The 15,590-nt window shown below is 44.6% G+C and overlaps 1 protein-coding gene and 1 pseudogene across 6 annotated transcripts in view; both read right to left on the bottom strand.

Annotated features, from left to right (window-relative positions):
- DACH2 (dachshund family transcription factor 2) overlaps nt 1-15,590 on the bottom strand; it is an 847,028-nt gene that overhangs the window by 703,914 nt on the left and 127,524 nt on the right. The window lies entirely within an intron of this gene.
- Nucleotides 13,248-14,767, bottom strand: LOC147718802 (keratin, type II cytoskeletal 7 pseudogene; annotated as a pseudogene).

The raw sequence follows: 15,590 nt of genomic DNA, 5'->3' as shown, positions 1-15,590 counted from the left end.
TAATTAGCGAAGAGGATACTGCCGGTCAAGAGGCAGGAGACTTTTTCAAGGGTTTCCTCCCGTTTTGGGGACCTATGGTTAATAGTAGGAACCTGAGACATTTGACTCGAGTGGTGGAATCGACAGCTAATGTTACTGCCAGTGCCCTTGGTAATATCACCACAGAACTTCAGGCGGAGAGACTTATGACGTTACAAAACCGTATGGTTTTAGATGTCGTCTTGGCAGATCGTGGTGGGGTATGTAAAGTGATCCATTCGAGCTGTTGCATTTTCATACCTGATAATGCTCCTACTGTCTATCAAGCCATCTCGAAGTTGCATAAGATCTCCGAATCCATACACGTGGATGTAGGGGATTGGACACTACTCGGTTGGTTTTGGGGCCTGATGTCGACTTGGGGTTGGAAGATTCTGATGATCATCGGAGTTGTGGTAGTGTTCCTGTTCACGTGTTGCCTTTGTGTGCAGTGTGGTCCTGCCTTATGTGGCCTCTGTGCTACAACGTGTATGAGACAACCACCTGTTACCAAGGGGACTCGGTTGGACAAGGCTATGCTACAACGACATCTTGATGGTCTGATGAATATCGAATATGATTCCGACTAGTGCTTGCCTACATGAGGGCAAAAGGAGCGTCTGAGGTTCCGTGACAATTGTAAGTGGTGTTTCCGACTCGTACGAATGTGGTCGAGTCTGGTATCTATGAACCGCAAATGACGAGTTTAGTAAGTGTGCGCAGTTTCGCTGTGCTAACTTAAACCGTTCGTTTGTTACGTGGGCTTTTCATCTGTACCCACGGGTTCCATCTTAGATACGGCATCCATTTTGTCTCTTGCCCTCAAGTAGTCAGCGAACGGACGCTGTCCGCTTTGCGACCCTGGGACTCCCAAGATATTTGCGGAAGACACATGTTCTTTGAAAGTGTCTTTATGACGAGGGGGTTGCTACTGTAAGGCAGGTGGCGCCGCTCGAGGCTCATCTTGCCGCACGGACTTATTGTCTCAGCCGTGCATCTCATTAGGCACGTCCCTTTGATGCCTGTATCTCGTGTTTCCCGACACCTCCCCTTTTACACCCTTTCCGATCTCCCCACTGTCTCCGTCTTCCTCTGCACCTGTCTTCGTTCCTGTTTCGATCTACTTGATTGCTGATTGGAATTTGCTAATGGTGGGAAGATGGGTTTTTACAGTTGGGAACCGCCAAATGTTTCCGCACTTATGTTCCGGACCTTATGTGTTTCAAAGCGACCAAAGCGACCCCTCTGGGAGCTAGATGTGGGAACTGAGTTGTAAACCTTTGTGTTTAATGTTAGCCTATGGGTAAAAACTGTATAAAAGGAGCGATCCACATAACCAATTTGAAGCAGTCTCCACAAGTAGCACGCGTTGTACTTGCCGTGATTTCTGTGTTCCCTGCAGTAAATAAACCTTGACTCTTTGACGCCGAAGGAAGTGTCCCGTGTCTCTGTGACTTGTACGCCGGAACAGGTTACCCACGAAGGTTTCAGGTGTTGTGCCCTGGCACCGCTGGGTCCAAAAGAACCCAGTCCTTCACCACTGGCCCTTAATTACTTGACATATGGTCAACCTGCATTGGAAACTGTAAAATCTACTAGGTTGAAAATGTCTACAATCTTTCTAAAAGTGGAAAATGCATCAGTTCTGTGCTTTCAGGGCAGACTAGCCAATCAACAATTGACAGTTCAATCTGTATTTTTACTTTTGTGTAGCGGTCACTTCTTATAAAAAGCATGTGTTAATGGTTGTTTGTACTGGAACTTTAAAACAGCATAAACTGTCTTTAATCAATGTATATTGTATTGCAATGATTATAAACGAATGTAGTTTATAAGCCGAATACATGTGGGAAAGGGACATCTTTATAAAGTCATAATACGGAAACCTTGAATGGTCTAAAAAATATGACTACTTCTATGCTCTGTCCCCATTAACCCATGACCCTATACCTACTTTCAGCCTTCCTAGACGTATGGTGTTCTACGATGTCTAAGTATGCATTTACTTAACTAAGGGAGTCTGCACTGCACAACCAAAGGCACATAAACATCCACAAGCTTATGGGATACTGTATAATTTCAGTACATTGCAATGCATATAAAACAATATTGTAAAAGGGCCCTAGGGGGGCAATTATGGAAGTGCCATGTGGGAGCAATGGCATTTGCAACTGTGTTTTGCACCTCCATGGCATTTTGGGATTACAGAAGGGACCACAGCTCTTTCAGTAATATAGATCACATAGACACGCATGTTGCACTCACATGATTTCTAGGAGGCGGTCCCTCATTTGTATAGAGGCATAGCAATACAAATGAGGGAGCATCTTTGCTATTGTGCCCGCGCTGTATTACCAGCAGCACTGGAGAGGTAAGCAAGCTCAAGGGAGAAACATTAATTGTGTGTATGTCTGCAGGACGATTCCTGTTCACTCTTTCTTCTCGAGCCAACATCTTTGCATTAAAATGCATACCAGTGGTTTCATCCCACCAGTCTGTGTGTCGGTGCTGCTCTGTCCCCATTGTAGGCCAAGTTTCATATCAGCACAGGGGACAGTGCTCTTCTTCTGCATAATCAGACATACTGACCCAGTCTGTGCCAGGTGCACCCAATGAGGATGCGCTGCTGCGGAGACAAGGACAGTGTGTTCTATATGTAAATCAACCTCAAGGACTTATGTTTTTTTTTTGTTTTCTTTAATTATTTTGACTTTCAGCTTTTTCCTACAACAGATAATACTAGCTGGGAGTTGTGGTGGGATGGTTTGTTTTGCCAGCATACCATAAACGAACAATCTTGGGCCTCATTCATTAAAAGAGTGTATGAAGTCTCTATTGGTTGAACTGTGCTCAGAGCATCTCAGAATTACACCAGTCATCCTACACTATATTTATCAAAATATTTACACACACAAATGTGGAGGTACTGGGGGCATCTTAAGATGCACTTGATAACATCTAGAAAATGCACCATTTACACAAGAGCATCTCAAGAATGATACCAGCATCTCCAGATTTGCTGCAGAGCAAAGCTCCATGGGTCAGATTCACAACCCCAACTTGTGACTTCAGGTTCAATGTACATGTGCAAATACCTTGAAGGAAGTTACAGGATGTGAACTTGCACCTGTAAATCGATTCACTCAGGTGCAATAGAATCCCACCATTATCTAATAATGCCTTTCCTGGATGGGAATGGGAAGCGAACACCCACGGAATATATAAGGATGTAAAGGATGGTATTTTCTCCCGGGGTGGGGGTGGGGGAGGTGGAAGTGCTATTGCCAAATACAACGGTATTTTCCCACGCACAGTGGTATGGATGGTCCATTATGCGTGCAGAAAGCACTTTCTGGAGTAGCTGGACAAAATTCACCAAAGATTTCCAGGAGTACACCTGGAAAGTTGCAACTGTATTCAGTTTCCTGCGATCCTACTGAAAACACTTGTGAATTCCTTCTATTAAGCACCCGCGCGTGCTCTAAAACACCTGAGGGTGCAGCTTGCCACATCTTTTTGTGAATCGTCCCCTCGGGGTACCGCAAAATTTGTCTGTGGCAGGTCTTGGGAGCAGACGGACATCTTACATGCTGTAGAGAAAATCGTTGTGCGTCAGGTAACAAGCCCTCCAGGGCGCGTGCATGATGCGCTGGAAGTGTCGCAGGAGCTCAAAGGCAACACAGACCGTGTGAGGTTCGCGGGCACTGGCCGCTTGCTGGCGAACACTGCAAAGCGCTTTATTCCAAAGTGCCCCATGCCTTATGCACAGTCCTCCTCCGCTAATAAGGGCTGCCGGGGAAGACATTCAGAGCCCTCCCGCGTTTCAACGGTTTCTTTATCACCGTCTCCTTCCCGCGCACAAAGCCTCGCAACAGCTGTCCTATTATTGCGCTGTTTTCTCCCCCGTCTTCCCCTCGCCGATCCTCCAGCTCAAACAATTAAAGCCTGTATTTACCTTCCGCGGCTTGGCTGCGCTCCGTGTTCTCCTTTTTTTGTCCTCGCCTGTTTGTTTTGTTGTTTGTCTCTTTATTTTTCATTTTATTTCCAAGCAATGCCACATTGATGCTGCGGATAATAAATCACTCCAATTTGTATGTCTCTGCCAACAATGGTTTTAATCTTCATTTACGGCTTGCGAAGTCCGTTTTGTTGGAAGCGTTTGATAAAATACGCAATTACCATTTTTACAGTGTATTTCAACTGCTGGGCTGATAAAAGGCTCCAGCGCCAGAGACAAACTGCGAATAATTCCTGAAGAACAAATGTCACCGGCGCTTTAAAATGAATAGGATTTTTCTCAGAAGATTATTCTCTCGCCAAGTGACAGGGCAGCCGAATGTTTATTTTGTGGAGAATGTCGTTTAAATATGACCTGACACCTGCTCCCTGCAGTCAGCGCCCTAATACAGTTATAGTTTAAGCACTTGAGGAGGGATCTAACCCGTAGTTTCGGCAGATTTAAACAAACTAGTTATGTATATTAAATCTCCCTCGCTGACTGTGGCTGAGCACACACAGCCGGGGGTGGATCCGGGCTGTAAACACTGGGAACTGGCCTTAATGAATCATTTGCTTGGATGGAAGATTCCCTTTTTTTGTTTTTTGCTCATTTCACAAGGTCACCGAGTGCACACTAATGGCCCCATTCATAAAATGCGTACATCTATGCATGGCAGGGTTTCTGCAATCATTCAGCAGATGGAGTATTTTGGGAGGTAAACAACAATTTCCAGCAGCACACTACACAAACAAATCTATACAAACGCAACTTTTCCACATATTTGTCTACTGCCACACACTCACCCTGATGATTATCCGACGAACAGACAAGGCGCATAAGTAAGAGCGTTCCTGTTTTACTTTTCTCTCCACTTCTGACGGCTATGTGTACCCAAATGAAACATTATAAAATGTTAACATTATTTTATAGATTTTTTTCCAAATAACCTAAAGGAAAACCCCAATATTTTAAGCACATTGGGGTAGTGATACTGGGCAGAATTTACTAAGATTTAAAGGCATGATGGCTACTATATCAGTGTGAGTTCTACCGCAGTAACATTTGAATGTTACTAGCTAGCCAAATCGTTTTGGAAAATTAAGTGCGAAGGATGCAATTTTAAGCACCTCAAACCAGTAATATATGTTAAACATTGGCATGATTTAAAAACAACTGCAGGGGTTTCACCTTTACGAAACGTTTAGAAATACAGTGGCCAGCGAAAGATGTTAGCACAGCAAAACAGCATCACGCCTGTGGCCCTGCTTCACGGATATGCTGCTCTAAACCAAGTCTCATGCCTTTTAGCTCACAATTTTTTGCATATCCAGCATCCATTTACCACAATTATCTTTATGACTTTCACCACTTTCCTGCTTTGTCCTTACAAAATAATTCTCTATGCTGCTGCATTTTAGTGGAAGATTCGGGTTCGACACACACCACACACACACGCAAACATGCGCACACATTATTGATAAACAGCAGTGCCAGCTCATTTCTATGTTTCAAAAATTACATCTGATCTTTTGGGTTTTAGACTACATTTTAAGATCAAATTAAGAATGGTCTGTAAGTATGTTTTGTGCCTACCTCAGTAATCAACTTATTTAGTGTGCGAGAGCACATGCACTACTCAATTCCCCAGCAGGTAAGTAGAAACCAAAAAACAAAAAGTTTTGTTTCCATTTCTCAGCACTGAAGCTCTATGACATGTAATCTTTAGTATGCGGTGTGCGCGGAATTCCTTACATCTATTTCCCATTCTTATTGTGTTATTACAGGATAAGCCAATCAGTACAGTATGCTAGGCAAGTCAAACGGAATCATTCAGATTCCGCACTCTCCCCTATGAGGTGTGACATCAGGGGCGGATTGGCAGTGCAGGCATTCGGGCATCGGCCGAAGGGCCGGTGTCTCAGTGCCCTCTGTGGGCCGGTTTTTTCATCCCTGTCCCAGTCCACAGAGAGTGGACTGGGACAGAGGAGAAAAAAACCTGCCCACAGAGGGCACGGAGACAGAGAAATGAAAGCAGCCTGCTGTGGGGCCCTACAGGAATCATCAGCTGTGGCCTCTCCTTCACCCCTGCCCTGCCAAGAAATCACACTGAGGGTGGGAGGGCTGATTGTTTGCAAGAATCGGCCTCCCTGGGGGCCAGCTTTTGCTCAGACCTTTGAGCCATTTTCACCTCGGCCCCCTGGGGCCCACGCAGCCCAGAAACAGTGTTAGTCTCTTAACACCTCACCCAGGGCCCTTCACATTCAGGGCATAGCAGGCGAGGAAGGATGGTTCTGGCTGTGGGGGCCAGGTGATGTTTGGAACTCGCACCATCTTCACCTCAGCCTCCCCCTGGCTAACATGGATGGCCCTTCAGCTGTGTTTTGTGCTCCCCTGCCAGGACATTGCCCTGAGGCCTGGTGGGATGGGGAGGGCTGATTAATTTACTAATTGCAGGGGCCTTACCTCTGTTCATGTGCTCCTCAGCTGAAGGTCTGGGGAGGGCGAAGTAGGTTAGTAATAGCAGGAGCTTCGCTGCTATTCAGGTGCTCCTGCGCTGGAGGGCTCGAATAATTTTGACAGAAAGGGGCCTTGCAGTTTTTTTAGTTGCTCAGCATGTAGGCCATTGTCACATTGGCCCTGTGTCCTGCACAAGAACAGTATCCTCCTACTTTCATTCCTTGTCTGTGCAAATGGTGTTTAATTTTTCTTATGCAACTAACAACCATTGACAAAGCCAATAGTCCTGGCTGCTTGTAGGTGTAAAGTTACTTGTTTTACATATCTGGATGCAATGACAGAAGCACCGTAATACCAGTCGGGAGCCGGGGCTCCCGACTGGTATTACAAAAGGGCACGCCCCTTGAATGTGGATCACGCCCCTTAAATGTGAGCCACATCCCTTAAATGTGAGCCACAACCCTTAAATGTGGGCCACTTTTTTCCGTCAGTGCCCGGGCCAAATTGTGATCCCAATCCGACCCTGGGTGTGAGTACCTCATGCAGACCTATTATTATTAGAGAGAGACTACAAAGACAGCAGGATGGAATGAACTACAAACTCTTCACATGGTATGAATTGAGAACTGATTGTCTTCTGAATATAACTTTGCAAGTATTCAAACCTCAGCAAAACGAGAACCGCCCAACATATTTTGCCACAGAGACTCATATCACTGTTTTCATATGGTCTAAATTACAAAATGGAATATAGCTTGGCTGGAGGCGTGTCACCAATACTCTGGGCCCTGAACGCCACTGCATGCCAACAAGAAGTTCTAGCTCCTTGGTGGTGGACTGTGGCCCCGATATGATGTGGTTTACATTTAATAGAATTCTTTGGTAATCTGGGACAAATGCCTGTAGAATGTGTGGGTGCTGATAGTGGGTGCGGATGCATCAGGGCGTAATTCATGGGTAGTAAAGCATCAGTGCAATGAAGGAATGGAACTTCAGGATGCTTAAGATGGACATGTGTATCACAATGCCAAAATGATAATGGTGTGTCAGGATGCTGACTGGGGTGGGAAGGCTTCAGGATGTCAGGAGCTTGGTGGTGTCAGTCAGAGTACTGGACGTGGTAGAGCGGGTTCAAGTTTCGGAAAAAAGGAGTATGTCTAAAGACGGTGAAGGGAATTAGGAGGTGTCCCGAGTGCTAAAGGCGATAAGGTATTGGCAGCTTAAGGGAATGATAAGCAGTAGGATGATGGTGGGGTGGAAGCACACTAAGCCTGAAGGTGGACAGCTTAGGCATAAGAATGCTCAAGGGAGGCCAGTGTGCATCAAAATGCTGAGGATGAGTGTGGGCATTGGGTGTAGAATGGAGAGTGATAATGGGGTAGTGACGTCAGCGTTCTAAAGGTGTGTAGGCATTATCAGGGTGCTGAAAAGTGGTGGAATATTTTGATTTTTCTAGGGATCAGCTTGGAGTGCATCATGCTGCATAAGGAAGGGGCTGGTTGATTGTGCTCTCAATGGGATGAAACGCGGCCAGTAAAGTTGGTTGAGGAGCATCAAGAGGCTAAAAGAGGATAGGGTCATTAAGAAACTAAACTGGAAAATGAAATATTAAGCTGCTGAGAGATTAAGTGGAGCGGGAGAAGGAATTAAAGTGTGTTAGTTGTGGGGGCATTAGACTACGGGAGGGAAAAGGGAAGTGATTAAGGGACTGGAGTGAGTATGAGAATGCCTACCGCACTCCGGGGACACCAGATGCTGGAGGCAGGCGTGGGATCATCATGGTGCCTAAAAGTGGGAGGCCACATCTGTTTGCTTATTCTTAGTGGAGAGTATCAGGTTAAGACTCGTCATAAGGGAACATCATGGATTCTGAAAGAGGGACAAAAAATATCAGAGTACTCAGGAGGTAGAGTCTGGCAGAATTGTCAGGGTCAGAACAGAGGAGGTGTATCAAGGGGTTTGTGGTGGAGAACACAAGGTTAGTAAGGCACCTGAATGCTGAAAGAGAGCGAGGCTCATCAGGGTGCCTCAGAGTGTGGTGCGTTAGGGTGGTGAAATGAGGCATAAAGCATTCGGATAGTAAGAGGCAATGGGTAGGCATTAGTGTGCTGAGGAGGCCATGCTGCGAAAGGATCATCCTGGTGATCAAAGGGGTGCAGAATTATCAAAGTGGTGAAGAGTTATTCACTGCTAGTATGACATCAATTTATCATGAACGCACACAATTTAAACTAAATAAATGCCTAATCACATATGGGAACTAATTTACTCAAGACCAAGTTTCCGTTGATAAGGAGCATACCCCAACTGAACAGGATCATCTGGTACAAACTGAAATGAGTTCCAGACGCAAAAATATTTGCAACTGAAGGAAATTGAAATTATGAATTGTAAAATTCACATAGACATAAGCAAATGCAACAGGTTCTCTTTTGGACAGCCTGTCATCTACTTCAACCATCTGCCTCGTGTCTACATTATGGCAGAGCATTTCCCTGCAGAAGGACATCTTATAAGACTTACATTTTATTGACTAAACAGAAGAGCTTCTGTGTTTAGATTTACTTAGAAAGCAGACACATTTTTATAAAATCTGTTCCATCTGTCCATCCTTCTCAAGTCATTTAAAGTGTTAGTGTAGCAAGATTACTTGAGATGTGTTGATAGCGAGATGATGCCCTTAAAGTTTTTTCACAAAATATTGTGAAGGAAGATGAAAAACTCTTAATGATATTTTTGCGAAGCATGAAACTAGCCTACATTTCTCGTTCACTCAAGTATATGCCAATAGATTTGTATGAATTTCCAATTCTGAATACACCTGCTCAAAATAACTCATTATTTCTTAATGAGGCTGGAAGGTTTGCACTCTATGTCTCTCAGATGTCATCTACCTGCTATTCAGATAAAGTCTGGTTTGGTGCAGAACTGATGTAGCTGGTGACCATCTTCCTTGAGAGTGCTAGTGTGGGTAGTATTTATATGTTGATTATTGCTGCAGTGGTTTGTAGGTTTGTCACATATGACAGCAGGTGAGCTTGAGTATAGTCACCACTGATTTCCTTGGCATTAATTAGGCAAGCAATTATGGTTGATAATAATATTATTCTATAAAACTTTCCTCTAGTTCAGAAAATTCTGGTGCATTTTGATACCTGCAAAAGAGTATTGTTGAAAAACTTTAATGTGTACATACATATTTTTTTCATAACCGGCTTTGCTAAAGGAAACATGGAATGCTATTGCTGAACTGATCTTTACCTTCACCATGAGAGTGAACCTGCTTTTCAGTCACAACAAACAAAAGAAAAATCCCTAATTGAATGCAGCCCAGTGGTCTCGCTCATACTTCACTTACTTGAACAAACTTTTCAAAATCGAGAGAAAGTTGATAACAAGATACGGGATCCTAAAGTCTGGTACAGAGGGGACTTTGTTATGGGTCTATAGCTTGCACCCAGCCCACCTGCAAGAACCTTGTACTAATTACATTCCTTTTTTTAAAAAAGTTCAAATAATTTAATTGAAGAAAATCAAGGTGTCCATACAGAGTATATGCTATAAAATGTACAATGTTATAATCCAGCCACGTTATATAGAAATAAAGGAATCGGACGATAATAAAAGGTGAAATATAAAAGAAAAGTGGTATACATTAAATGAATCATATATGCATTATATAAAAAAGAAAAACAAATTAAAAAATATGACAGAAACTTATGGAACTATTAGGGAAATCAGGATGGTTTGGGAACCTCCTGCTGAAATGTTTTTGGCAGAGAACATGTTTTGGCACTCTTGTTAATGAATGTTATAACAGGCGACCACAAATTGACACGTTTTATAGCCATTTGAGGTGGGTATACAAAAGAAGTGTCCAATTTATGATTATGGCATACTGTGTACCACCAAGCTCTGTATGAAATCTTCAAAAAGTCTTTCCAATTAATAGTAATTTGTTGAAAGGGAAGCGTTAATAATAAGTCAATAATGTTGACATTAGGGGAAACTAATTACATTCCTAACTGACCACTCCCTCACAATTTCTATTACTGTACCGAGTTCACATGAATCCTTGCAAATAGAACTCTCAGTTGCCCAGTACATTTGGAGGACAAGCATTTTGAGAGTTTTTCTTTAGAACTCTGAACTACTTTTTTTGCATTTGGATGGGACTCTGTTTCTTTTTGGGGTGTGGGTATTTTGCATGTTTTTTGTTTTTGTGGGAAGCACAGTCAAAGGGACTCAATCCCACTAAGTTTTTTTACACCATGTACCCAGGGAACAGTAGTACATGAACACAATAGTTGTTCAGCATCAAAAGAATTAACAATTAATCATTAACTTGCAGGACAAAGATGGCAGTTAGACCTTTTTTTAATAATTGTTGTTTCTATATTGTGAGAAACTGTATGATTCATTTGGGAGTGTAATATGCTCACTATTACCTTCTTGCACAGAAGGTTATCAAGAAAGTGGTATAGAGAGCGGCAGATTACATCCAACCTACTAAATTGTTTCTCAGTGGCTGGCACCTCTATTGCTTTCATTGACTGTAAGCAAATAAACACCACAATTGTCCTTCCATAACACACCTTTTGCCATAAGGCCCCATTTTATAAATCCCTAGTGCCTTGCAAACATATTGTTATAACATGTTCCAAGTTGTATCTCAATCTCAGACATTGTTTCTTTTAAATGAACTGCTTTCATTTACTTGTCTCTAAAGAAATACCATTCTTTCACAGAGAAGGTCTCTTGAACTGGACATCAGGTGTGTGTTGTCTTGTTTAAGAGGGGATGCTGTATCTGAGTTTTTCACCACAACCACCTCTCAGAGTAGCCTTGCCTGCTCACCTTTGCTACCCCCGAGCATCAAGTGCCCAAATGAAGCACCTTGATTATTTACTTGAAGTGCACCAGCATATGTGGGCCTGGGACAAGAGTAGCAAATGTCAGTTCCTATGACTGCCTCCTAAGCCCCTGTCTGTCCCACAATCCAAAGAAATGCCACAATCGTGTAAAGGGACAAGAGCACTAGCATGACAAGCTCTATACCAATAAACAGTAGAAAGACACAGTGTGGCGCAATGGGGAACCAGAGGAGGAAAAGCAGAAAGCCACAGGGAAGCAGTAGTGGTGTAAAGGGATGTAATGCAGAGAGCACCCTTTAAAGAAGAAGAAATAAAGACACAGCGAGTTAAACCTCCTAACTCCTCCTTCACGTATTCCCTTCAATGTTGTGCTTTTAACTGTTATGGTATAAATGTTTCAAAATATAGAAGATTTTTTTATTAAATAGCATGGATACACTGCAAACAGGGCTTACTCTGTTAGTGCTGGAGCCTGATTTAAGCACCTAAGGAGCTGCTCTCATTTCTTTTCTTTTTTTTTGGGACAGAAAGGGTGACATTTATTTCAGAGCCTCTATGCAAACAAAACCCCACATAAAAATGAGAAGGGGAAACCCGCCACATTAGGCATGCAGCACCATTAACACTTGCTAAAACAAGACAGCAATTTTGTGGCGAGAGAGAGGTCTGTAAAGGGGCCCTTTCTGCACCAGCACTTTGGGCACAAAGGGCATGTGGCATCTTATGCGTAGCCATTTTCTTTCTTCCTGGGTCTTCAATGTGCTGACTAGCACGTTGCTCGTTGTAACTGGGAGCTAAATTGTAGCTGCGATTTATAAATGTATTACTAAAGTGATGCCAATCAACTGGTCCATATATAAAAGACAATTCGATTTAGCACCATTCCGCTTGCCCCACTGCATACCAATGTGTTCACATCAGGTCTTCGCCTTTCTCTCACAGGAATGGTGTGAATGGCAAGACTGGAGGTTCTCTGAAGCCAGAAGGTGTCTGAGCCATTGAAGATAAACCAGGGCATCAGGGAACCCCGAGCAGACACCGGTATCCCACTCGGAGTCCTAAATCACATGAGACAGGGAAACAGCCTCAGGGGCACAGAAGTAGGGGCATAATAAGTATTATTATGCTTTCCAACCCACAAGAGCTTCCAAAGACACTACAGATTTCTGGATAGAGGGTAGGAGGGCAGACAAAAAGAGACAAAAGATAACGAGAAAAAAGCAGGGAGCTGAACAGTTTGGGGCAGGATTCAGGAAGGAGAAATGCCTTTTGACAGCTTCAACAACCAATCACGTTATTCTGTGTGGCCAGGGCCCTATGCATGTCCGGTAGGGGCCAGTCTCCCTGGGGTCTGGCACTTAATACAACCTGTGCCTTGGGACTAGCTTTTCCTTAATACACGTAGGTAGCTGTGCCTGCATTGTGGGGCGGGTTGGCATTGGCACTTGAGGTGTCAGGTGGCTTTTCTCATCACACTGCAAGCAAAGCTACAACTATGATGACAACCCAACAGCAAATGGCTGCTGTAAAATGAGTTTTCAAAAGCAATCTCTTCCCAGTGCAATCACCCACACATGGACGTGCTTCGGCCTAATTGGCACACCCCTGTAGCCAGTGTTGCAAAGCAGGCACCAGTACCCCTTTCATCAGTCACAAAGAAACTCTGTTTCGTTGTGAAAGCCCTTGCTTGCCTGACGTTACTCCTCAGTATTAAAGGTGTCTGAGCCACTAGAAGAAAATCTTTCCAATCATGGGCTTAAGTTGACCTGGTGTGTCAAAGAACAATGTGCCAGGCAATTTAGGTGACAGGGGAGGTGATGTGGTTTCTAGCTGTGCTGTCGAAAGGCAGGGGCGGAGAGTCTTCAGGTTTGGACAGCAGGTTATTTGTCGAGTGAAACTTATTTCCTGATGCTTTTGGATGATGAGGTTGTTACGGCGTAGGTTTGAACAAGGCCTCCGCTTCTGTAGTTACCAGGGCTCCCAAAGTTAGGTGCACTGCTGCCCATAGACGAGCTCAAGCCGAAGCCCCTGCCATAGCCACTTCCGCCGCCACTTCCGTACCCGCTGCCGTAGCCGCTACCACCACCAGCGCTTGAGTTTACAACAGACATGCTAACTTTGCTCATGGAATCGTTATTCAATCTGCTCTCCTCTCCCTCCAAGAGTTTCCTGTAGGTGGCAATCTCAATGTCCAGGGCCAGCTTGATGTTCATCAGCTCCTGGTACTCGCGCTCCTGTTGAGCCATGTCCTGTTTGGCCTTAAGAAGAGCAGCCTCCAGTTCGGCCAGCTTTTCCCTTGCATCCTTCAGCGCAAGCTCACCCAGCTCCTCAGCTTCTGCAATTGATGCTTCCAACTTGGCACGCTGGTTCTTGACATTTTCGATTTCTACCTGCAGCCTCTGGATCATGCGGTTGAGCTCGGAGATCTCGTTCTTGGTGGAGCGAAGGTCATCTCCATGCTCACCGGCAGTCTCCTGCAGCTCTTGGTACTTGGATTGGTAAAGACCCTCAGCTTCGGCCCGGCTCCTGTTGGCAATATCCTCGTACTGTGCCTTGACCTCGGTAATTATGCTGTTCTGGTCCAAGGATCAGTTGTTGTCCATGCTGAGGACCACAGAAGTGTCTGAAACCTGTATCTGCATTTCAGCAAGCTCCGCCTCAAAGAGGGCTCTCAAGAAGTTGATTTCATCAGTCAGAGCATCCACCTTGGTCTCCAGTTCCACTTTGTTCATGTAGGCAGCATCTACATCCTTCTTCAGCACCACAAACTCATTTTCTGCTGCTGTGCGCTTGTTGATTTCATCTTCATAGTTGCTCTTGAAATCCTCCACCATATCTTGCATGTTACGGAACTCCCCATCCAAGAGGCCCTTGTCATTGGTCGGCGTATCTAGTTGTCGCCGAAGGTTGTTGATGTAGGCCTCAAAAAGCGGGCCAATGTAACTGGTTTTGGCTGATTTCTGGTTCTGCAGCAGCTCCCACTTGGTCTCAAGCACCTTGTTTTTCTGCTCCAGGAACCTTACCTTGTTGATGAAGGATGCAAACTTGTTGTTGAGGCTTTTGATCTGTTCTCGTTCCTCCTTCCTCACAGTCGAGATGGCGGGGTCAATTTGCAGGTTCAGGGGGGTCAGGAGGCTCTGGTTGATGCTCACTTCCTGGATCCCCAGCGCCCCGGCTCCACCACCGCAACCAGCACCATACCCGCCTCCAGCCCCAAAACCACCGCCAAAGCCAGCCCGCCGAAGCCAGCACCGCCGGAGCGGCCGTTGCTGACCAGGGTGGTGCACCTCCTGCTGACCATGGCCATGCTGCTGAGGCTGGAGGCGCTGTTGTAGCTGGAGTGCAGGGCCGGCCCGCTGCCCACCCAGATCTGCCTGGATCCACCCATGCTGCTAGTGCTGAAGCGTCCTCTCTGCATGATGCCGGAGATAGAAGAGACAAGCTGACGGTGCTGCGGGTGAGGTGGTGAAGGAAGCCCTATCGCTGCTCTCATTTCTATTGTGTGAATCTTGTTCCTTTGGTGGATTTGATTTCTGACTACCTTTCCATCTAAATTTCAATTTTTCTCACAGTAATAACTTCTTTTTAAATAGTGCTTTAGGCCACACATTTGTGTTTCTAGGTGCTTATATATACACAAGATTCTACTATTAGCAAATGTAATGTTACTCAGTCTATCAGTTTATGCGGGATGGAAAAGAGTCAGCCTTCATGGGATTTGAACTTGTGAGCTGCAGATCTTTTCTAACCATCTGCTTTACCCTTTCACTCCACACAACCCTGTTTGTATTTCTATACTTCCCCTGAAACTCATCGGCGAATCATAGAAATAATTCCAAATATTCAAGAAGGGGGTTACTTACTATTCTAGCTCCAGTGCTAAAATATTTGTGGGAAGTGTTTGTAAGCCTTGTCCTACTTCTGGAAAACGTGAAGAGTAAAAATGTCAGTGCGCATGCGTGAAATACCTTCACATGCACACAGCGACTGACAGATGGGGACCTTGGACCGACATCAAACAAGCTTTCCTGCAGTTGTTCCATCAGTTTCTGTAATCCTCAGGTCTTAAAGGAGAATTTGAATCAGACTGCAACGTCTTGTGAAGAAATACACGCATGGGTTTGGAAATGAGGACGTTTCTCAAGGCTGCCTAAAGGTAGGTACTTACTTCCCAAAAAACACTTTTATTAATTATGTTATAATTTTGGTATGGTGTGTCCAGTCTATCACGCCTTTACCAA

The sequence above is a fragment of the Lissotriton vulgaris genome, chromosome 4_1, assembly GCF_964263255.1.
Source record: "Lissotriton vulgaris chromosome 4_1, aLisVul1.2, whole genome shotgun sequence".
Taxonomy (NCBI): Eukaryota; Metazoa; Chordata; class Amphibia; order Caudata; family Salamandridae; genus Lissotriton; species Lissotriton vulgaris.
This window is presented reverse-complemented; position numbering and strand designations above follow the sequence as displayed.